Source organism: Triturus cristatus, chromosome 12, assembly GCF_964204655.1.
Source record: "Triturus cristatus chromosome 12, aTriCri1.1, whole genome shotgun sequence".
Taxonomy (NCBI): Eukaryota; Metazoa; Chordata; class Amphibia; order Caudata; family Salamandridae; genus Triturus; species Triturus cristatus.
This window is the reverse complement of record NC_140595.1, coordinates 532,707,845-532,733,230: the sequence shown is the minus strand read 5'-3', so window position 1 is coordinate 532,733,230 and position 25,386 is coordinate 532,707,845. Positions and strand designations below refer to the sequence as shown.

The window sequence follows — 25,386 nt, the reverse complement described above, 5'->3', positions numbered from 1 at the left end:
TGGAATTTCTTCCCAGTTACCTTCCGATTTCAATATTAGTAGGTAAAGACACATCAGGATTAAAAAAAAGAGGTGGTGACATTTGAAAGGATCAACAGTGGTGAACGTTGCCAACAAACCGAAAACAATAAGGTCACTGACACCACGATCGTCACTGAGTATAGCTTGAGAAGGCAATATCGTATTTTGGATGGAACCTTGCCTGTCAGAAATCCAAAAGAAGGTGTAGCCCCAAAAAGTCTGAAGTCTTAGCAGCAGAACTGTCAACTTCTAAACATGTTTTGACTGTGTGATAGGAGGGGGCGGTGCCCTGGAGGGGCGGGGCTTTATGCCAATTGCTGCAGCTTGTGATACACTTCTACCACCCATCACTCTCCACTAAAAAAAGACAGTTTTTTAGTCTGTTGCCAATGTCTTGGAGTGTTTTCGCCAGTGGCGGCCACCACAAACAAAAATTGGTGAGGCGAAAAGGGGGGGTGCGGGGGGAGCACGGGAGGGTGAGCACAGGGGGGTAGTTTAATAATCATTTTTAAAAAGGAAGACTTACCTGAACCTGCCAGTCGCCACCCGCGTCGCGCCTGGGTGTTCTTCCCGGTTGCATCACAGACTCCCTGCGTACTCCCAGCGCTGCTCTCATGCTATGAGAGCAGCGCAGAGATTGGCCTGAGCGGGCTGCTTTGACTGTCCGCTCAAGACAGGGAGTCTGTTCTGTTTCTCCAAGTCAGCTGTTCAATTCAGCCAGGTTGGAGAAACGTAAGTGTGCATGTGTGATTGGCAGGCCTGAGACGGCCGGCCAAACACACATGCGCACTTAGAAGTGCACAAACCACTCCTTCTCCCCCCTCCCATGGCCCTGCCCCTCCCTACACATGCTGGCTCCTCCAGCAGGTGAAAACTATAACGATGATAGAATATTGTTTTATTTTTCACCTGCTGGCTCTGAGTGAGCGGGGCGATGTTCCTCCACCATTGCGGAGGAGCCGCCCCTGGTTTTCACATGCCGTAATGGGCACTGGCGGTGCAGAGGCTCCAAAGAAGAGCCGGGAACCGAGTCTATGTAGAGCTTTCCAGCCCGCCTTTTGGCCGACAGTGGGACTGGCTCCTCACCAGGAGACCATGGGAAGAGAGCCGGTATTGTGTGACACAGTTGCGCCCTGTAGTGGCAACTGGTGTCCCTTGAAAGCGGCTGGAGGGAGGTGATACTGCCCTCAAATTCCAGTGAGCCTGACTTCTTTTTGTCGGGTTCAGGGGGGGGGGGGGGGGGGGGGGTGTCCTGCCCCTGAAAACACTAAAACACTAAAAATAAAAATGGGGGCAAATAGTGCATTTTCACTTAAAAATTCCTGAAAATCCATAGCTTTGAAGGAGCAGTCATTAAATATGCGAGTCCTTCCATGATGTGCCAAACCACAAAAACGTGAGGCTCCCAGGGAGTAGACCCCATACTAAGGGCACACCAGCGTGTCAAAAATGACCTCCGTTGTGCCAGGGGCAGCATTTAGTCATTGGTATCCCCATATGAGAGGCAGAGTTAATAAATCCCCCTGCAAACTGCAGATTCCACTTCTTTCCCTAATATTTGCTTTAATAACATTTGCTGAAATGACTAGTAATTCTGGACACCTGCCAATCAAGGGCAGGGCCTTGTGAATTAAAACTGACTGTTGTCCTTGAGCATGATGAACGACCGCTTTTATGATGGCATTTAATTAACTAATTGCGCCTTTACAGAACATGCATTTGACATATTATTCGAGGGTTTTTTATGAATTTGCTGCAAACACTGATACATTGGACACCAACGATGCCTATGAGCATCTCTTCGTGCCAAGAGGGATGCCAGGCCAAGACTAACAGCCTCTCTTTTTAACAGCTTTTACCGAAAGCTTTGATTGCGCTAAAAACAGACGCGAGGAAAACACTTTATGCCCTGAATGCTAAAGCATCGCCTCTTTCAAGTAAACTTGGCAAGCGAAACAAGGAGGGGGCTTCACCGTACCTCAGTGTGATTTATTTTAACCCCTACAAGGCATTTATAGGATTTTTTTAATGGTTGGTTAAGAAAGATGCACAGATTAAGGGCATGAGATGTAAGTGTGCACATGCAACCGATGCAGTAGAGTCACTGGAATTATGCGGCATGGGAGGACCGAATTATGCAACTGGGCTAACAAAATTATGTGGCAAAAAAAGGTAAACTATGTGGCATAATGCTGTATATTCTGTGGCAGTATTGTTTCACTATTTTATCGTCATTTCAACCTGTTTCAGAGCATTCACCCCTTTAGAATCAGTTTAACAATCAGTAACTGAAAGGGGGCCATTTGTAAAAGGTTTACAGCGCACAGCACCAAGTTTTTTGTTTTTGTCAGCAACTTTGATCTATCTGACCCAAAAATGAATTTTTGATGAAACATGAACATTATGCAGCAGTTGGTGAATTGTGTGGCAAGTAGAGTAAATACATAATTCCCCTAGAGATGAGAATCCTATGTACTCTGTGGTAAGCTGCTGTGTTATCCAAACCAGCTACAGGCTACTTTTATTTTTATTTTTTTCTAAATGTATATGACAATTGGGTCACCACTGTAGAATATTTCCGCAAATAATTTGTCCGTCTATTATGTTTACTCCCTCTAGTTTGGATAACAATGACTTGTGGTTTAAAAGTCTGATGCGTTACCATAGCAACAATGAATAGGATATCCATGATCAACATTTGGCGAGAAGGGCCAGATCAGCGCCAGATTTTTAATATAACCACACGCTAAGGTAATGAGTGCCTTTGATTCATTGAAACTAACTTTATCTGAAGCAGAAATCCTGAAATTCTGGCATGGATCCAGCTCTCATAGACATAAATTGGATATCCTTGATTATTTAGACCCACCCATAACCATCAGAAAGACCCTCTTCACTCCTTTTTCCACGTGATCCACACACAATTTTCTTCATCCTCCTGGACTTCAGAGATCGCTTAGTCTCTGATTCACGCAGGATTTTCTACCTAAATTCATCTGAGGCACACAAAAATTCGCTCTGCACATGAAAATTCCCAATTTTGATTTGCAGAATCCGAATTGGTTAAACTTGTCATTGTTAGACCTGGCACCTTGGCGTGAGTCTCCCTTCCACTTTTTTGTCGCCGTGCCTCATGTGTTTTCCTGGTGTTAGCTGCTCAGAGCACTGTGCCACTGCCAACCAGTGCCACAGTGCAAGTGCTCCCTATTTAAAATGTATATGTTGGTTGGATTCCATGATTGGCCTATTTGGTTTACTGTCAGACCCCAGTAAAGTGCACCAGGAGTGCCCAGGGCTTGTAAATACAAATGCTGCAGGTGGGCTTGCAGCACTAGTTGTGCCACCCACAGAAGCGGCCTGGTCAAATGTACCTAAGGTCTGCCATTGCAGAACCTGCGTGCAGTCTGGTACTGTCATGCTGACTGGGCAAGTGCACCCACTTGCCAGTCCCTAAACCTTCCCTTAACTTCATATTAGTCATTTCATTTCATTTCAAATCCTTTATTCGATATTTAAAAAATATCATAAAAGTAGAGTAATACATTTAAAAAACATCGTTTCAGTGCATTTCAATTACATTAGGCTTCACAAGGTACATTTATCATCAATTCATTCAATATTGCCCCCTAGTGTTCCTAAGTCTTATTGCAACTTTAATAAAATACATGGTGCAAGCCAATGTCAGTGGGTTCTCAGACCTTTGTAAGTATAAAAGAGCAACCTTGGCGTGTCTAAACTTCATTTGTTTTAAAATCCTTAGTAAAAAGCTACGTCTGGGTGCCGAGTAAAAAGGGCATAGTAAAACAAAGTAAAGGGTATCCTGCGGAGACCTATTGTCGCAGCCGCAGGTACCCTTCTGCTCAACTGTAACAGTAAAACCAAGTGGATCAGCCAACAAGTGATGTAAAAGGTTGAGCCTAAATCGGGTGATTAAAAACCTATCCTGTGCATTGTGCATAAGAGCGAGGTACGGTTCCATACCTTCTACTGTCTTTACCATGCTGTAGGCACGGACTGTGGGCTTGCTTTCTTCAAGAGCCGCTCTACGTGCAGTCTCTTTTGCGTAAATAAATCTTTTAATTCTAAATTTGTCCTCGGGGATTATTGTTGTTGGGTTACAAAAAAGGTCCTTACAGCCTAATCCCTCCAGAGCAGTCCTTACATAATTCAGCCATGGAATGCACATTCCCTTGTCTCTGTCCATACAGTCTCTAATTATTTGTCTGCTCAAACCTGCCTCCATATTGGACCAAATTCTTAGCCAAGCCATAAGAGGTCTGACCTTAATCAGATCCTCCATGTGTACCCTTCCCAATTCAGCATGAGTAATGTGGGCCGATGTACTTTGTGAAATTTGGAGGATCTTTCTCAGGAATTTGTTCTCCTCAGTCTGTATTTGTTGGGTACATGCAAAACCCCAAACTTCAGCCCCATACATTACTTTGGGGCAGCAGATTGAGCCGTATAGGTGCATAACCTGTTCTGGAGAGCACCTGCCCAGCCTACACCCGTAGCTCATTATGGCCCCTGTGGATGCCACTAATTTTGAGCTCCGCTCTTCAATTAAAAGTTTAAAATTTAAAAGCCCATCAAAAGTAAACCCAGATAGGGAAAGGTCTTAGCCTGTTCCATTTTGTGTGTGCCTATTTTATATAAGAACTTTTTACAAGGTTTAGATCCAGCCAGCAGTACATAAGACTTAGTGAGGTTAGCCGATAGATCTAAACTGGCCATAAAGCTGACAAACCCATCTAACAAACTCTGCAAACCTTTGGGTGTGCGGGCTAAGAGTACCGCATCGTCTGCATACAACAACACTGGGACCGGTCGGGAGCCTAATCTAGGGGTATCTGCACTCAGTTTACATAGTGCCTGTTCTAACTCATTTATGTACAATGAGAACAGGAACGGGGCCAGGATGCATCCCTGTCTCACCCCGCTGGTGCAAGGGAAGGGTGCCGTAGTATCACCCTGCAGATTAAAACGCACTTTAGCAGAGGTGTTCCAGTGGAGTGCTCTTAAGATGTCAACTAGGCCCTGATCTACCCCTAGTCTGATCATCAGATCCCAGAGCTTTTCCCTATTGACATGATCGAAAGCGGCTGAGAGATCCATGAACCCCAGATATACAGCCTGATCACTTGCAAGGGTGTATTTAGCCACTAATAAATAAAGATTCAGGCACTGGTCTGTAGTTGATTTTCCGGTCCTGAACCCATGTTGCAAGTCCGTAATTATTTGGTGTTCTTCAGCCCAGTCTAATAGGCGATTTAAAACTACTCGCCCCAGGACTTTGGCCGTCACATCAATTAGGGATATGGGTCGGTAACACTGCGGATCATCCTTTTTTCCTTTTTTGAAAATTGGGACTATTATAGCCTCGGACCAGGATCGTGGCATGCCCGTTGCAATCGCTGTGTTTATTACTCTTGTTAGGATTGGGGCCCAGAGGTCAACCCTACTTAAATAAAGATCTGGGGGAATTCCGTCTGGGCCTTGGGCTTTATTTTGTGTCAACCCTTGAATGCCCACTACCATTTCCTCCAATGTGAATTCGATTTTAGTCACCCATGGGCAGAGTCTCTCATCACCCCTAGAGTTCTCTATTGAATGATTATTCAGTAATTCAAAGTGGTCAGACCATTGCTCCGGGAGGATGGTTGTACCAATTACTGGGGCAGCAGTATCCTGGAAACAAGGTTTATTTATTATTTTCCAGAATGCACTTGAATCTCTTCTATCTGCTGCATCCCGTAGGTCTTCCCATGCCTGTATTTGGAGTGCCAGTTTCCTTTGTTTGATTGCTTTTTTATATGCGATCCTGCACTGTGCAATACGCGTCTTATCTCTTGGGACTTTTTTTAAACATTCTTTTAACTCTTTGTGGGCCCGGGAGCAGTTTTTGTTAAACCATCTGGGGGAGGATTTGACTTCCACTTTCGAGGTTGATTTTAATAGGCCATCTATGAGGTGTGCCATGGACTCAAAAGCTATAACCACGACAGGTCCCTCCATTGAAGGATCTAGGCACACCCCAATCATCTCTTTGCCTTTCTCCATTAAGGATCTGTAGAAGGCATCCCCATCCACTTTTGCCCATCTGAGGCGTCTCCCTTGATCGGTTGCCCTCACTATGCTAGTTGCCTTGACCCTTTTCTTTGTGTTACGGGAAGACCAGTTCTTAATCTTCAATACTAATGGGTTATGGTCAGTAAATATGCTCCATTCAATGTCTGCCTCATTTATCCAGTCCCGGAATAGATGAGAGACAGCTATATAATCTATAATGGAGCAATACCCTCTTCCCTTAAATGTTGGAGTAACCTCACAGCCATCTTTGGAACCCACCAGGTCTAATGTGTGCCTTAGCGCGTGATTTTTCAGGACCCTCTCTAACTCCAGCCCTTCCGGGGTGTGTTCGAAATGCGGCCCTTTTGCCAATGTGCAACCAGACCAAACACCCTCCAGCGATCTTAAATTAGGGCACAGGTGACAGTTTAGGTCGCCCACCAAAACCACACACGGGGCCATAGCTGTCTTTCTTTGATCCAACTCTCGAGTCAGGCAATTATCCAGGTGATATATTATTCGCCCCTTCCCACTCCCTGCTATGGCATTATATACATTAATCAGGATGACATTTAGCCTGCTTGCATGAAACCCAATAGCTTGTGTGTTAGCGGAGTTCCAATTTAAATCGGTCCACACTCCTTCTAGCTGCAAATCCACATAAATAATTAGCCCTCCCATTGCTCTTCCCGGGGCCAATTTCTGTGCGGGCACAGAGAAACACTTGTACCCTGCTAAATGAAAGGGATTGTGGTCCACCACCCAAGTTTCCTGCAAACAAATTACATGAAATCTGGTGATATATTGCCTCCACTCCTGATTATGAAATTTGGAGGACAACCCAGCTATATTCCATGAAACCATTTCAATCCCCTCTTGTAATTGTCTCCCTTTTGGGCCAAGGTTATTATAGGTAGTGTGGTCAGATACTCCAGTGCTTACGTCTATATTGATCGCTAGCATAGCCTGAACAGCTTGTGGGTTCTGTAATTGTGGGGACACATGGGCTACTACCTCAGTAATCTTGTCCTCCTGTAAGCATGCAGAACTACCCAACATATTTCCTGTTGTGCATTCAGTTACAATAATTTTATCTGGGATCCTCCCCCCAATTGGGTAATCAGTGCAGATTTTACTCGTCTTAGGGTGACAAGGGGCCATAGTTGTGGAGGTAATTTGAGCAGTATTCAGCTCTACGAGAGTTTGCTCAACATAATCTTTCGCCCCTTGCAGTCAGTCCGACTCCTCCAGGGACATAAGGGGATCAAACCTGTTACTCAGGGCTAATCTACCTTGGTTCCCCGGGAGAGCGTATGACTTTGTTCCGTAAAAATCCTTGCCACCCCAAGAACGCTCGTCTGTGTCTTGATAGGCCCAGTTTTCAAACAGAGTACTTCTTCCATTAACATAGAAGGACCCCAAAGGTAAAGAGCTAATATTACTACAGTGAGCAGCCGGGCCCCAACTTAGTATGTGATCGACTATTCTGTAGTCCCTAAAATTTACCACCATACAGTCGCCAACTGCATTCTTTTGCCTATTCCCTAGCCACCTTACCCTTCTTGCATGCAAAATTTTCCCCTGAACGTCCCTCGGCAATGGCCTGTTCCTATTCAGCCAATGCGTGACTTTGTTTTTAAGCTCGTCATGCAATTCTGTATAACCAGGTTTTAACTCTGGGACCCCCGTGAGTATGATGACATATGGGGCCGCCTCTGGGGGTAAATTTATACAAGACCCGTTATTAACGGGTTTAATAGAAGGTGTTTCTCTAGGTTGGGGCGGGCCCAACAAATTGTGCGGTAGCGCCAAGTTTGCAGAGGCTATGTTCAAAAGAGGGCTTGTGTGTGTTCTATCGCTATGTGAGTGGTTCAGGATTGGCAATAAGGATGGTCTTATGTTAACATTAGAGGGCCCTGCTGCGAAATTATCCAATGGGGTGGTAGGCGTATTTTTATTAGGCTGCTCTTTTTCCTAAGTTTTAGGTATTTGTGCAGTCAATGGATTTGTACTCATTGACTCTGTGACCAAATTATTGGTCAATGGGGGTAAGAGAGTGTTGCCTACCCCTCCCCCCCTTAGCTTCACTAGAGAAACGACTTTATCCAACCTACTCAGAATTTGTTTCGTCTGAGCATTGATAAGTTGCTCAAAATATGATTGTAGGTCACTGATGATATGGGACACCCACCCAGGGGGTACCTGTGTATCCAATACTTGGTCCCTACTATCTTCTGCAGCTACAACATCTGGGTGGTTAGAGACCAGACCTGGCCTTTTAATACCCAGGTTGCCTCTTACTGTTCCCCTTTTTCTTGACAGCTTGTATCTTAACCCCTTTGCCGTTTACATCTGTGCCCCTAATGGGAGTTGTCTGTACAGAAGTAATGATTGTCAGCGGGGTCTCCAGAGGCAAATCATGATTTGTCGTCGACATATTGGTATCAGGCGGTGAAAATTGGCTCGATTGAGGGGTTAATGAGAGCCGTCTCTCAGTGCGCTCAATTTCATTTGAAACTTCGCCGATAGCCTTGAGCAACATTCTATCAATTGCGGTCTGCTGCGCTGGTACTTGGGGGGGAGTTCCTTTTGAGTTGCTCATTTGTCTTAAGTTTAGATGGCCCTTGGTGCTCAATTTGGCAGATCGAGTTTGTACTTTTGCAGCCATTCTACTTATGCACTATAATATCAGTGTCACTGCGTAACTTGAAGCTGGGTGATCCCTTACAATAAGCTTCCAGGGGGCCCAATTTTCGAATGTTAACCGCGAGGTAGTAAGGAGCCACAATCCCCTCTATTTTTGACAACAAAGCAGTACCTTGGTGAGCTCTCTGCAGCCTCTTCTGGATGTAAAAAGGGTGGCCCAGCCCTGCCTCCTCCTGCCCCGAACGGCCACAGACGGCCCGCCCTTTGCCCGGGCTTAGCCCGGCTCCGCCCGTGCGCGTCCCGCGAGGCATTCCCTTCACTTAAGGCACCTCTGGGCGCGTTGATGGCGTCACTGGTGCGCCGGTCCCTGTGGCAGCTGGGTGATGTAGTCACCAGCTGCAGCCGTTGCCCTCACGGCTCTGGTGCTGGTGAAAGTGAAGCCGTTCCCCTCACGGCGCTGGTAGGAGTGACGCCGTTGCCCTCACAGCGTGATCTAGTAGGAGAACCTGTGAGCCCCCAGAGCGTTCGGCGCTCCCTTCACTTAAGGCGCCTCTGGGCGCGTCGATGGCGTCACTGGTGCGCCGGTCCCTGTGGCAGCTGGGTGATGTAGTCACCAGCTGCAGCCGTTGCCCTCACGGCGCTGGTGCTGGTGAAAGTGAAGCCGTTCCCCTCACGGCGCTGGTAGGAGTGCAGCCGTTGCCCTCACAGCGTGATCAGGTAGGAGAACCTGTGAGCCCCCAGAGCGTTCGGCGCTCCCTTCACTTAAGGCCCCTCTGGGCGTGTCGATGGCGTCACTGGTGCGCCGGTCCCATGTGGCAGCTGGGTGATGTAGTCACCAGCTGCAGCCATTGCCCTCACGGCGCTGGTGCTGGTGAAAGTGAAGCCGTTCCCCTCACGGCGCTGGTAGGAGTGAAGCCGTTGCCCTCACAGCGTGATCAGGTAGGAGGATCCTAACAGACCCAGGGAACATGGTGGAAATTCGAGTTTAATATGCCTGAACTCAGAATAGTAAAATACATCTTTTAGTAAAGTTTATTTTAATATTCTGTGTTTGCAAATACCACTTTTAGAAAGTTGGTATTTGCTTGCCTAACTATTTCAGCCCGCCTCTGCTATGATGTGTATCTGCCTGTCTGGTTTGTGTGAGTAACTAGGCTGGGGAAAGCCAGAGGGGCAGGGCTATGTAGCCTGGTGGTGAATAGAGAGATTGACAGCCAGATGGGTGAGAGGAGTACACCTGGACTCTGAATAGGGTTGTGCTCTGCCACCACAATGCTGGCTCCACCCCCTGTGGAGCGGCTGATGTCTCTGCCCTGCACTCTGAATGGAAAGTCAGAGTCATGTCAACAAAGTGCTCAGGAACTGGTTTGGACTGGGCAAAGGCCCCTCTACCCCAGAGGAACAAAGGAATTAAGGGTATAAGTATTGGGACCCTGCTCCCAAGAAATTACATCCTGCTTAACAAGAAGAACCTCTGCCTGAGGAGAAGGAACTGGGAAAGCTGTAAGGAGGAGTACTGTCCCTGACCAGGGGGATTGGCCTGCAGTGGCTGCCTTGCTGCTGAAGGAGAGGAGAAAGACTGCAAAAGACTTTATTTCAACTTGTGCTTAAAAGATCTCCAAGGACTTGTGCTGAGCTTGCCCCCTGAACGAAGTCCCAGGACCAGTGGACTTCAACCCCCAGCTCCCCAGAGTTCTTTGGAAGTGCCTGCTGCTGTTGTTGGGCCTTCTGAGGGACTGCGTGTCGCAAGGAGCTGGAAGCGCGACTCAAGAAGGAGAAGCGTGCCGCTGTCGGAGCTGGCGTTGTCGCATCTCGCAAAGGGTGTCGCCGCTGCAGCATCGCATCGAGCGGAAACATCTCGCATCATTCCGGAAGTGTCTCGCAACGCCGAAGAAGCGTGTCACCATCGCAGCCATCGTAGCTGACGCATTGCACCGCATCAAGGGAAGAGTATCGCATCGAGGAAGAAGCGTGTCGCCATCACAGCCATCGTAGTTGTCGCATTGCACCGCATCAAGAAAAGCACCTCGCATCCACGGAGAAGCGTGCCGCCGTCGGAGCTGCTGTCGTTGCATTGCGTTAAGGGGTGTCGCCGCTGCAGCATCGCATCGAGCGGAAGCGTCTCGCAAACATCGGAGAAGAGTGCCGCTGCCAAGGCCGCTGTTGTTGCATCACGTAAAGGGTGACGCCGCTGCAGCCGACGCATCGAGTCGAGTCTTCTCGCAACATCGGAGAAGCGTAACGCATCTGGAAGATCTTCACATCTTTATTTCTTTGCACCAAAAACTTCATCGCATCGACATCGTTGCAACACTTTCGTTGCCCTGCGTGTCGCATCTAAAAGGTACATTGACTTAAAGTGTCGCATTTAAGAACTTAAGAGAACTAAGCAAACTTCTACCAACTGAAGTAACAGTATTGTGTGTTTTTGTCGTTTAATGGTCTTGTGGTAACTCTATATAAAGAATCCTTAGTTTTTATTATAAAAACCTGTGTGGTGTCCATCTGTAGTGTTGTCACTTGGTTACTGTATGTGTTCACAAATGCTTAATCTATAGCGCTCTGAGATAAGCCTTGTCTGCTCGCGCCAAGCTACCTAGAGGGTGAGCAGGGGTTGTTTTAGTAGTGTAACCCCTTACCCTGACTAGAGGAAAGGCTCCCTGCTTGTCACAAGTACCTACCTGTGCTAACCAGAGAACCCGGATTCTAACATTGGTGGGCAGCAGTGAGGATTCTGGACTTGCATTTGTGACTCATGTACAGTGATTGGTGAACACTACTTAGTGAGTGCAGACCTTAAACGCAACCAATACTTGTTGGTAGATTCTTTTTGGGACTTTCTATTTTTGAGTACTGCCAAGCTTAACCATGGTGGAGAAAGCAGCATCCATAGTCTCTGTGAATACTGAATTTGAATGGGAAGAAGAGAAATTGGATAGCTACACTGCCAAGCAGCTGAAATTCTTCTGCAAGAAATTTAATGTTTCTACAACTGGATGCAAAGGCAAGGCAGAGTTCTACAAGGCGCTGAGGGCCTGGGTAGAAGCAAGGAATGCCACTGATAATGATAATGCAGAGGAACAGCTGTATGGGCCAGTGGGTCCTAGAGGAAGGAGAACCCCTTCCACTGCCGGTAGCAGTGTTTCTGGTAAAAGTCTATCTCCAGAGGAGTTAGCAGATAGAAAAGAGTGTAGGATGCACGAATTGGAGCTGACCAAGCTCAAGTTAAGTGGGCAGCTAGAATTTGAAATGCAAAGTAGAAAGTTAGCCCTAGAAGAGAAAAAGCTACAGTATGAACATGAAAAGGTTTTGAGGGAGTTGGAGCTGAAAGCCCAGAGTTTAGAAAATGCTCCCTCTGGTGGCAGCACACCGTCAGTGCAAGTAGATTTAAGGGTATACATACCCAAAGATGTGGTAAAAGAATTTAAAAAAAATGATGACATAGGGCAGTGGTTCAAAGCCTATGAAGTAGCCATGTCTTCCCACCGGGTCCCTGAGAAGGATTGGGGAGCGGGGTTGTGGGGACGGTTCCTTAGTGAGGGGCGGGACACACTGCTAGACTTGCCTTCATATGATTATTATCTTATTATTCTTATCCCCATATGAAGGCAGCTTTGATGGCTAGGTATGGGTTGACCCCTGAGTTGTATAGGCAAAGGTTCAGGGGGTGCACCAAGATTCCAAACAGTACGTATGTTGAGTATGTGACTTTTTTTTGCAGAGCACTGGATGGTTGGGTGAAGGGTAGTAAGGTTAATGATTTTCAAGGGCTTCTTGATTTAATGGCATGGGAGCACTTGTCCAGTAATTGTTTTCCTGAGCTACGCCAGCACCTGATTGATAGTAGGCTGACTAACCCTAGGAAGCTTGCTGAGGAGGCAGATCGCTGGGTCAGTACCAGGGTCCACTAGGGTCCAATGGGAGATTCCGCCAAAGGTGGGCAGGGTCCCCAGCAGAAGAGTGGGGGGGACAAGGGTAAACAGAGGGAGTTCCCAAGAAGGCCCCAAAGTAATCCCCAAGGGAACCAAGGGAAAGGTTCTCAGCTTCCCCCACCACAGAAACCGACCGGGGCCCCGACAGGTACACCTGTTCAAAAGGGGCCCATAAAATGTTACAAGTGTGGTAACATGGGGCATTTTGCCTCTGATGTAAAGTGTCCTTTGTATGGTAACCCAGCACCCACTGGTGCTCCGCCCCGGAATGTGGCTAGTGTAGCCTTGGGGGAGGAGATGGTTGTCCAAGGTGGGTGGGGTCCCACAGAGATGTCCCTTGTCTTATTAGGAGACTGTGAAGTGGTCCCCCAAACCCAACTGCCTGAGAACACTAAGAAGTACAGGCAGTGGGTGACCATAAATGGCCGTAGAGTGGAAGCTCTGAGAGATACAGGAGCCAGTGTGACAGCTGTCAAGTGTCACCTGGTGTCTCAATAGCAGGTTGTCCCAGGAGCATTCCATCCAGTTGTTGCCGCTGACAACACAGAGAGTCACTGCAAGGTGGCTCAGGTTCCCTTTGAGTGGGGGGGGGTCTCTGGTACTCTTCAGGTAGCTGTGAGGCCCGCCATGCCTGTAGACTGTCTGTTAGGGAACGATTTGGAGAGCTCACCTTGGGCTAAGGTGGAGTGGAGTGCTCACCTGGAGATGTTGGGTATGCCGGATTGGGCGTGTGTCACCACACGGTCCATGGCAACAAGTAGCGGTGCTCAAGAGGTCCTGGAGCCTGAGAGGAAGGCCCAGGGACCGGCCTTAGAGAGAAGGAACAGGGGGCGCGGGAAACCGACCCCTGAAGTTCCCACGGTCCAGGAGGGAGCAGACCTTGAGGGGGATGCCCTGGAGCCTACAGGGGAGCAGATAGCTGAACTGGGAGACCTGCCTGAGCTGACCCATTGGCAGCAGGAAGGAGGTCCCACCAGGGAGGACTTTTGTAAGGCGCAGAAAGAATGCCCTTCTCTCGTGGGTATGCGGCAGCAGGCTGCAGACCAGGCCGCAGGTGATCAGTCTGGGTCACATTTCATTTACTGGGAGAACGACCTCCTGTATACAGAGCCTAAGGTTGCTGAGCCTGGGTCATCCCGTGCGCTGGTGGTACCCCAGGACTTCAGAGCCTTCCTACTGGGGCTGGCTCACACTGTGCCTTTGGCAGGACATTTGGGGCAGGACAAGACCTTTGAAAGGCTTGTCACCCACTTTTATTGGCCTCAAATGTGCAGGAGTTCAGACACTCACTGCAGGACATGCCAGACTTGCCAGGCAAGTGGAAAGAGTGGGAGGAAGCAGAAGGCTCCCCTCCAGCCATTCCCTGTGGTTGGCACCCCATTCCAGTGAGTGGGGATTGACATTGTAGGGCCACTGGACCCCAGGACAGCCATGGGCAATAGGTTCATCCTGGTCCTGGTGGACCATGCCACCCGGTACCCGGAAGCCATCCCTCTGAGGACAGTGATGGCCCCCGTGGTGGAACGTGCACTGATGGGAATTTTCTCCTGAGTGGGATTCCCTCTAGAGGGGGTGTCTGACCGGGGTACCAATTTCATGTCCAAATACATGAAATCCCTTTGGCAAGAGTGTGGTGTAACCTACAAGTTCACCACACCTTACCACCCCCAAGGAAACGCGTTGGTTGAGAGATTCAACCGAACCCTCAAAGGCATGATAATGGGCCTAGAAGGACCCATGAGGCGTAAGTGGGACGTCCTCTTACCATGCCTTCTCTTTGCTTACCGTGAGGTGCCACAGAAGTCTCTAGGGTTCAGCCCCTTTGAGCTCCTGTACGGCCACCCAGTGAGAGGACCTCTAAGTCTGGTCAAGGAAGGCTGGGAGCAATCTCCCAGGAAACCTCCCCAGAATGTATATAGTTACATGCTGGCCTTCAGGAATCAGACTAGGCGATTCAAGCAACTTGCTGAGGCAAATCTGGAAGCCAGCCAGCAGGAGATGAAGCGGTGGTACGACCAGAATGCCACTCTGGTAGAGCTTCAGCCTGGACTGAAGGTATGGGTCTTGGCCCCCGTGGAGCCGTGTGCGCTCCAGGATAAGTGGACCAGTCCCTTTAAGGTTGTGGAGCGCAAGAGTCCTGTTACCTACGTGGTGGACCTGGAGTCTCCTAGGAACCCCTTAAGGGTCCTACATGTCAACCGCCTCAAGCCCCACTTGGAGAGGTCCCAAGTGGGCATGCTCTTGGCAACAGATGCTGGGATGGAAGAGGAGACCGAGCCTCTTCCTGACCTCCTGTCAGTCCAGGAGCAAGATGGGTCAGTGGATGGTGTCATCCTCTCTTCCGCCCTGACCCCTGAGCAACAGAATGATTGTCGCCAGCTGCTGGGACAATTTTCTGATCTGTTTTCCCTGGTTCCCGGTGTCACTGATTGGTGCGTCCATGATGTGGACACTGTGGATAGTACACCTGTGAGGCACAAGGCCTACAGGGTGACTGACAGGGTGAGGGACTGCATCAAGGAGGAGGTCTCCAAGATGTTTTCACTTGGGATAATTGAGTCTTCCAGCAGTCCTTGGGCCAGCCCAGTGGTCTTGGTCCCAAAGGCTGCAGCGCCGGGAGCCACACCTGAACTCCGGTTCTGTGTGGACTACAGAGGACTCAATTCAGTCACCAGGACTGACGCACACCCCATCCCCAGAGCTGATGAGCTCCTAGATCGGCTAGGGGCTGCCCACTACCTCAGCATGTTTGATTTAACGTCTGGGTATAGGCAGATCGCCTTGACCGATGGGGCCAAAGAGAGGTCAGCATTTTCCACCCCTGATGGGCACTACCAGTTCCGGGTTATGCCCTTTGGGATGAAGAAGGCCCCTGCCACCTTCCAGAGGTTGGTCAACCAGGTGTTGGCTGGACTGGATTCGTTCAGTGCAGCCTACCTGGATGACATCGCGTGTTCAGCTCCACTTGGGAAGAACACCTGCGCCACCTCTAGGAAGTGTTGATGGCGCTGCGCAAGGCAGGCCTCACGATCAAGGCGAGTAAGTGCCAGATCGGGCAGGGTTCCGTGGTGTACTTGGGGCACCAGGTGGGGAGCGGCCAGGTGGCGCCCCTTCAACCGAAGATAGAAACCATCCTGAATTGGGAGTCGCCCAAAACCCAGACAGAGGTGAGAGCCTTCCTAGGTCTCACCCGGTACTACAGGAGGTTTGTCAAGGGGTATGGCAACATTGTTGCCCCCTTGACAGCGCTGACTTCTAGGAAGCAACCCAGGAAAGTGATTTGGACTGACACCTGTCAGAAAGCTTTTGAGGCCCTGAAAGCTCCTATGTGCACGGCGCCCGTGCTCTAGGCTCCCAACTTCTCCAAAGAGTTTATCGTTCAGACAGACGCTTCAGAGCATGGCTGTTCTTTCACAGATTAATGAGGAGGGCCTAGATCAACCTGTAGCCTTTCTTAGCAGAAGGTTACTTCCACGGGAACAGAGATGGAGTGCTATTGAGTGTGAGGCATTTGCTGTGGTCTGGGCGCTGAAGAAGCTAAGACCCTACCTGTTTGGGTCTCACTTCCGGGTTCAGACAGACCACAGGCCCCTCAGATGGTTGATGCATATGAGGGGTGAGAATCCGAAGCTGTTGAGGTGGTCCATTTCCCTACAGGGTATGGATTTCACGGTGGAACATCGCCCTGGTACGGATCACGCCAATGCTGACGGTCTGTCCAGATTTTTCCGCCTTAGTGATGAGGAACTCCCTGGGGTAGGGTAGTTCTCCGCACCTTTCAGCTGGAGGGGACACGTGTTAGACCTGGCACCTTGGCATGAGTCTACCTTCCACATTTTTGTCGCTGTGCCTCATGTGTTTTGCTGGTGTTAGCTGCTCAGAGCACTGTGCCACTGCCAACCAGTGCCACAGTGCAAGTGCTCCCTATTTAAAATGTATATGTTGGTTGGATTCCATGATTGGCTTATTTGGTTTACTGTCAGACCCCAGTAAAGTGCACCAGGAGTGCCCAGGGCTTGTAAATACAAATGCTGCTGGTGGGCTTGCAGCACTAGTTGTGCCACCCACAGAAGTGGCCTGGTAAAATGTACCTAAGGTCTGCCATTGCAGAACCTGCGTGCAGTCTGGTACTGTCATGCTGACTGGGCAAGTGCACCCACTTGCCAGTCCCTAAACCTTCCCTTAACTTCATATTAGTCACCCCTATGGTAGGCCCAAGGGCAGGGTGCATTGTAAGCATAAGGTAGGACACGCCCTGATGTGTGCGGCATGTCCTAATAGTGAATTACAGCCATTTTCGTTTTTCACTATTGTAAGGCTACCTGTTCGCATAGGCCAGAATGGGCTGTTAGAATTGTTACATTCTATGATCCTAACAGACCCAGGGAACATGTTAGAAATTCGAGTTTAATATGCCTGAACTCAGAATAGTAAAATACATATTTTAGTAAAGTTTATTTTAATATTCTGTGTTTGCAAATACCACTTTTAGAAAGTTGGTATTTGCTTGCCTAACCATTTCAGCCCGCCTCTGCTATGATGTGTATCTGCCTGTCTGGTTTGTGTGAGTGACAGGGCTGGGGAAACCCAGAGGGGCAGGGCTAGGTAGCCTGGTGGTGAATAGAGAGATTGACAGCCAGATGGGTGGGAGGAGTACACCTGGACTCTGAATAGGGCTGTGCTCTGCCACCACAATGCTGGCTCCACCCCTTGTGGAGCGGCTGATGTCTCTGCCCTGCACTCTGAATGGAAAGTCAGAGTCATGTCAACTAAGTGCTCAGGAACTGGTTTGGACTGGGCAAAGGCCCCTCTACCCCAGAGCAACAAAGGAATTAGGGGTATAAGTATTGGGACCCTGCTCCCAAGAAATTACATCCTGCTTAACAAGAAGAACCTCTGCCTGAGGAGAAGGAACTTGGAAAGCTGTAAGGAGGAGTACTGTCCCTGACCAGGGGGATTGGCCTGCAGTGGTTGCCTTGCTGCTGAAGGAGAGGAGAAAGACTGCAAAAGACTTTATTTCAACTTGTGCTTAAAAGATCTCCAAGGGCTTGTGCTGAGCTTGCCCCCTGAACGAAGTCCCAGGACCAGTGGACTTCACCCCCCAGCTCCCCAGAGTTCTTTGGAAGTGCCTGCTGCTGTTGTTGGGCCTTCTGAGGGACTGCGTGTCGCAAGGAGCTGGAAGCGCGACACAAGAAGGAGAAGCGGGCCGCCGTCGGAGCTCTTGTCGTAGCATCTCGCAAAGGGTGTCGCCGCTGCAGCATCGCATCGAGCGAAAGCATCTCGCATCATTCCGGAAGTGTCTCGCAACGCCGAAGAAGCGTGTCGCCATCGCAGCCATCGTAGCTGACACATTGCACCGCATCAAGGGAAGAGTCTCGCATCGAGGAAGAAGCGTGTCGCCATCGCAGCCATCGTAGTTGGCGCATTGCACCGCATCAAGAAAAGCGCCTCGCATCCACGGAGAAGCGTGCCGCTGTCGGAGCTGCTGTCGTCGCATCGCGTAAAGGGGTGTCGCCGCTGTAGCATCGCATCGAGCGGAAGCGTCTCGCAAATGTCGGAGAAGAGTGCCGCTGCCAAGGCCGCTGTCGTCGCATCGCGTAAAGGGTGACGCGGCTGCAGCCGACGCATCGAGTCGAGTCTTCTCGCAACATCGGAGAAGCGTAACGCATCTGGAAGATCTTCACGTCTTTATTTCTTTGCACCAAAAACTTAATCGCATCGACATCGTTGCAACACTTTCGTTGCCCTGCGTGTCACATCTAAAAGGTACATTGACTTAAAGTATCGCATTTAAGAACTTAAGAGAACTAAGCAAACTTCTACCAACTGAAGTAACAGTATTGTGTATTTTTGTCGTTTAATGGTCTTATGGTAACTCTATATAAAGAATCCTTGTTTTTAATATAAAAACCTGTGTGGTGTCCATTTGTAGTGTTGTCACTTGGTTACTGTATGTGTTCACAAATGCTTAACCTATAACGCTCTGAGATAAGCCTTGTCTGCTCGCCCCAAGCTACCTAGAGGGTGAGCAGGGGTTATTTTAGTAGTGTAACCCCTTACCCTGACTAGAGGAAAGGTTCCCTGCTTGTCACAAGTACCTACCTGTGCTAACCAGAGAACCCGGATTCTAACAGTCATGCACAAAGTGCATTTGCAAAAACAGAAACTTCATAAGTGTGCTGAAGCCACAATTTCTGGATTTGCAAAATTAGGGTTAGCATGCACACATTTATAGTGTGTTTTTGTGTTTATTAACTAAACACTTACTGTTGAGAAAGAGGCAATTTACTTGCCCCCTTAAAAAGGGTTTTTAAAAACAGTTTCCACGTCAACCCTTTATTCGGGTATACTTCCTGTTGACCTCCAACTACATACTGTTTTATCATGGGTGTCATTTTTTGAGACCCTTCAGGTAGGTTTGTGTTCATTGCACTTATTTCTCTGTTTCTTTAACTAGTGGCTGTTCAGTCATGTTTTGGTTGTGTTTTCACTTTGCCACATTGTTTTCATTCCTTTATACTGATCCATTTCATTGAGTGATTTGTATCCTTCCACAGCTCCTATTTGGAAAAAAAATGTTTATCTTTTTTATTTTACTATGAACAACGTGGACAAACCCATAGATAAGTGTCTCCACGTATATCGACTTAATATGATGTTGCAGAGTTCAGACATCCAATGGATTTGTAAAAAGACCCCTCACCCACCAACCTAGTTGGTGACATGCTTCATCATTGGGTCCTAGCTGGGCTGTTGAGTACAACCCAGCTGGGAAGTGTTACTTCAATATCCGTGGGTCCCACACCTAACGGATGTTGAAGTAACACTTTTATCTTCACTATATCCCGTTGCCAGTTTTTAACCTTCAATAAAGTTTTACAAGTGGGCATTCTTAGAGACATTTTTAATCTTCACCACCTAGCACTTACCTCACTGCACAACAAAAAAAAATGCTCCGCTGTAGTCAGGCGTTGAAGCACAGCTGGGTTGTACTCGACAGCCCAGCTGGGACCCCAAAGATGAAGCATGCCACCAACTAGGTTGGTGGGTGAGGGCTCTTCTTACAAATCCATTGGATGTCTGTACTCTGCAACATCATATTGTGTCGATATAAGTGACAACACTTATCTATGGGTTCGTCCACGTTGTTCATAGTATAATTTGTTTGGGGAAGAGGATGTACTCCCTCTTATTTTCCTCACTCTTCTGTTGTTTTCCAATATCTTTTTTATTTTGCACTCTATGAGATTCCTTTTGTTTCCTATCTTTCTCTTTTGTATGCTGCTTCCTCTCAACAAGCCCCTCCTACTAATGTGTTGCTCACTAACCCTAAAAGCTATTCTGTAAAAGCACAGCAACAAGGACATTTCTGCAGGAATATGACTGAAGAGCAGACTTTGAGGTTTGTTTTTATTTTCTCTCGTGCAGTCCACATATCGCATGAAAAAACACACGTTTTTGCTCAAAAAGCATTTATGGTGCTGGGGGAAAGGGTATATACTCTGTATACAGGCAGCTGGTGCAGAATGTGTACTTAGCAAGATATTCTCCTGGAGGCCCGTACATGTATACCCTAGGCTGCTACAGTGGATTAAATGGCTGAATCCTGTGGAAAGTAAATTAAGCCTTAACAAGCATTTTCCTTTACATTCTGACACTTCTTTATTTTTTTTTAATTGTGTTTGGAGTTTTCTAAGTAAACAATATTTGAAAATAAACCATGCCATTTATAAAGATTAAAAACATTAAATTGAATGTACTGCTTGGAAATACCATAAGATATGTTCACTGTCCCTTTAGTATTTTGAATTTATTTTTTTCCTTTTCCTTAAAGTAGAGACTTATTAGCTATGTCAATGTGTGTTAATGTCAAAGGGCTGTTGATGGTGACTGGACCTGCCAGGCTCTCACAGGAAGCATTTTTTAAATTGAATACCTATTACAAACTGAATTCTGATTAACTTTATGTCTTGTGACCAGAGCTTTCTATAAGACCAGACTACCTTGCTGTTTAGTGTTTTGCCTCCTTATTGTCAAATTAGGTCACTGTGACTTCTCTTTTTGATATAAAATGTGGTTTCAAGCACTAGGCTGGAGGAGGGCTGACTCACTCTGCAGGGCAGATACAATCCCTGAATCTGCAATCTTCCCCTGTCCCTTTTGTGGGCACATACCGCTCATGGGCACTCTTTCGGAGGTTGATTGTGTTATATAGTCTCCTTATGGGCCATATTTTGTGGGTTTATGTGTGGGTGATTCCTGTTTTTAGTCTGTCCACTAATGTGATGTGAGGTACATTTCGGGGATGGTATTTTACTGTTTCTGCGCCTGCTTTTTGCTGGGTTTACAGTTTGTCTCCAATACCATGTGCAGTGATTTACAGATCAGGGGCCACATTACACAAAGTGCCCCGTGGGCGCAACAGGTGTTTTCACCTACTTTGCATGCCCCAGGGGGACTTTGGTATTACAGAAGGGGCCGCAGACGCTTGTGTGGCCCCTCTGGTATACCGATAGCGCTGGTGCATGTAAAGCGCCAGCGCTATCTTCATGGGGCATCCCCTCAATTGCATGGGGCTATGCCCCATGCAAATGAGGGAATTCCTTTGCCCCTGCACCCCGGCTGCATTACAGGCGCAGAGACTAAGAAGCTCCCAGGAGGTGCACTGACAGTGCACCACCTAAAATGTGGCGCACTGTCAATGCTCCCACTGAAAGAAGCCCTCAGGAGGGGAGAAAGGGGGTCCTATGGACCCCCCAGACACTTCCTTGCAGGTGGGTGCAGTCACTGACTGCATCTGCCTGCATGTGGATCTCTAATCCTCTTTCAAGGTGCAGGCGGGTTTCCGCCTGCACAGTGAAACACAGAGCAGCTTCTTCAAAGCCGCTCCCTATTTCACTTGAATGCGCTGCCCTGGGGGCCAGCGCAAGTTTGCGGCTGCCCTGGGAGAAGCGCATTCACCATAATATGGTGCATTATCCTTCATTGCGCTGACCGCACCTTTTAAAAGGTGCACCAAGCGCAATGAAGGAATATGCTCCGCATGTATAATGCGGCCCCATATGTTTCAGTCTTTCTGAAAGGGTTAAATTAAGTCTATTCAATTGCCAGTAATACGATTTGCTCTTTTGACGCTCTCTAATTGGGCACAATCTAATGGAGGAACTTCAGAAACCCTGCTTGGGTTTTTTTGACTTTGGATCTTAGCCATTTGGGGATAGCATGAAGGAACTGAATGGTGGGCGATGAAGTTGAAAGGGGGAGATGTACCCAGTGCTTAATTTGAGCCAGTGGTTACAGGTGGGGTGCACCTGCACTTATGTTTACTCATCAGACTTTGAACTAGAGCAAGAAAGAGAAAAACACGAAAGGGGAAAAGAATGAGGAAGAGAAAAAATGAAAAACAGTCACAAAGAAAGAAAGCAGGGGTGAAAATGAACCTGAAAGAATGAGATAAAAGGGCTGGGAGTGCCCTATGGTGGATGAAAGAGACATAAGATGATATCAATACTAGCCAGTCTTGGTATCAACAACTTGACATTTGATAGTGCCAGCGGTGAGCTTTGAACAAATCTTTGGGCCCCGCATTTACTGTTTTACAAATTTAGCTGGATGTACACTTCCTCAATAATAGTATTTTTTAAACACTTGTCAGACCAACCAGTATTTTATGATGATTGCAATGTATTAGTGAAGGGAACTTTTAGAGGGTCTCAGTTAGAAAATGGTCACACTGAGGATAAATGCAGAGTCTGGCCATCATTTAGCACTCAGTTTGTGCTCTTCATTTGGTTTCTTAATACCATAAAAGTTACAAATAATAATTTGGCACTCATTTGAATAAAAAAAAGGCATATCTTCTGCCCTGACCCACCAAATTATTCCTTCATGTCAAGGCTTTTCTTTGAGATTGTGAGGTTCCGTCACTATTCTTGAGTTTAGCTTATATTCACTTGCACCACATATGCAAATATATAAAGGGTGATAACAAACAATCCAGAGCACTACACAAGTATAGTCATTTCGATCTGCCAATCTTGCAGACCCGACTTTAATTTTCAGGCATTCAAATCCAGAATTTGTTGACACACAGGTCACTGGATGCAGGGACGTTTTAAGGATTTTGGGGGACCTGGGCCAAATGTATTTTGGGGGTCCCTGTTCGGAACAGCTTTGATTGTATGATCCAGTTTCAGCTCTTTCATGCCCTCTTTGGTCAAGTTCTAAATGTGTGTACATCTGATATTCAGGGATAGTGATGTGTGTTTTCAGTATCGCAACACAGCAGCAGCTCACTAATATTACTGCATATAATCTCTGTCACATCCTCCCATTTCTCATATGTGAGGTCTTGTATTGATCCAAAAGAAACCTTTTATATGGCTGTTGCATGAAACAAACACATTTTGTCTGCAAAATGTCTGTCATAGACTCTCACACATTAAAAATAAATGATAGAAAAATGCTATCTACAACAATCTGTTTAAAAATTATTCAAGGTCATCTGGACAAGATTCTCTGCAGAACATAGCTTGCTCTATCAGGGGCCCCACTGAAAGACTGGGGCCCTGGGCCAGAGCCCACTTTGCCCATGCCTTAAAACATCTCTGACTGGATGAACAACACAGCCGACACATGTTTCATCATAATGACAACTTTTTAAAGGCTCGTCATTCTTTATACACGAGGAAGTAAGGAGAAAGTCTCTCTCACATATGTAGATTAGCCAAACAAGAAATGCTGTCCTTGGATCCCCAAGGACTGGATAGTCTAGGGAACGGTCTCTAGTGTAGCAGACCTCTGGTTTATACCAAGTACTCAAAAGTGTCAGTGTTCACTACCACATTAGGTGGGAACAGCAAAGAGAACACAGGCTGTGTTTGGCCCGATATGTGAACAGTGAGCCTGTAGCAGCCCGTGGCGATGCAATGGGCTCACTGTTCACAAATCGGACCGAACATAGCCTGTGTTCTCTTTGCTGTTCCCACCGAACGTGGTGGTGAACACTGACAATTTTGAGTATGTGGTATAAACCAGAGGTCTGCTACACTAGAGTCCGTTCCCTAGACTATACAGTCCTTGGGGATCCAAGGACTGAATTTCTTGTTGGGCTAATCTACATATGTGAGAGAGACTTTCTCCTGACTTCCACGCCTAGAAAGATTGACAAGCCTTGAAAAAGTCGCAACGTGTCGGCTGTGTTGCTCATCCATGGACCTGCGTGTCAACAAATTCTGGACTTGAATGCCTGAAAATTAAAGTTGGGTTTGCAAGATTGGCAGATCGAAATGACTATACTGGTGTAGTGCTCTGGATTGTTTGTTATTTGCTTCTATGTAAAAGTCTTCTTTTTCATATATTTATATACACTATTGAGGTGGCATAGTGTTGATCCATTTGAGCACACCTTACGTATCTTATGTACTTACCTATGTACTTACCTCAGATTCAGACAGATGTGCTAGCAGTTTGCTATTACCACTGCCATCATCCCTTTCTTTTTTTATATAAAAGGTGATGTTCACGTTAAGTTGGCCAAAGGTAATGTAGGCCTCAGTTCAAGTAACTCATGTTAAACGAAAAGTTATGTATTTGTTTTGTATTTTTCCTTTCTCTTGGTGCAGTAGTTTACATGAATTAGAATGTTACAAAATGTTTTAGTTTCTATGAGAATTATTTATGCATTTGGTTTCGGTATAATTGTTTATTGTGTATATGTTTCATAGACAGTGAATAATCCATATCTGCGATGAGGACAGGCCGACCGCGATGTATCATCCTGCACCAAGATATCTCTTGAATGCTTCGCAGCAGAAAATGCCCATTGTGTGATGTCTGGCAAGAAAATTAAAAACCTTTTATCATGACATGTTAAGAGTTTGATTGGTTCTCTTCATGGCAACTGTGAGAAGCTGTTCCTCACTTCTAAATAATTATGTGGTTTAATTGTGATTTACTGAGCATGTTAAATTCAGATGCCCCTTTCCATTCTCTTGAGGTCAGAACTCTTATTTATCTCCTGCTCAAAGAGTAAGACTGCTGAGAAAATCTTTTCTCCCTTACTTGACAGAATTTTTAATTGATTTTGCTTTTCAGAGGCTTTACTTGCTGACACCTTCTACTTGACTTATCACAAAAATGTTCCTGATTTTCTTTAACTTAGCATATTAGAGAATCTTCAGTTAATGGGAAACAGAATTTGCTCAATTTGCTCTATGACAATTCTTACCGTTTTGATTTGTATTTGCTAATTGTGAATTGACTTGAATTATAAAAGGGAGATATTCATATACGGACCATTTATCTTTGATAACTTTAAATGATTTGAGTTTGTAACTTTTCAAATCTGATAATAAACCTTCTACTACTCTCTGTCATCCTTTTGTGGCCTAATGTGCTACACTGTCATTGATGTATTGTTGATGTTAAGCGTCAGCCTAGAACTAAAGGTTCATGTGTTCGAGTGCAGCTTGTACTTGAATATGCACCAACATTCTGCACAATGAAATGAAATTAAATGAAATGAAAAAACATTTATATAGCACGATCGCTACCCTGAGGCATCCCAGCGCTGTAGACGGACGCAGAGAGGAGAAAGGAACTCAGCGGCCTAGAGGCAGTTGTTAAAAAGTAGGGTTTTAAAAAGTTTGTGAATGGGTAGGAGATTGGGCTCTGTCCTCATGTGTAGGGGAAGAGCATTTCAAAGCTTGACGGAGTT

The 25,386-nt window shown here is 46.9% G+C and overlaps 1 long non-coding RNA gene across 1 annotated transcript in view; it reads left to right on the top strand.

The window, feature by feature from the left end:
- LOC146776208 (uncharacterized) overlaps positions 1-24,436 on the top strand; it is a 210,124-nt gene extending 185,688 nt beyond the window's left edge. Inside the window, exon 3 of the long non-coding RNA XR_014972060.1 lies at positions 24,395-24,436. This is a non-coding gene — a long non-coding RNA (uncharacterized LOC146776208). The remainder of the gene's footprint in view (positions 1-24,394) is intronic.
- The last annotated feature ends 950 nt before the right edge of the window (positions 24,437-25,386 follow it).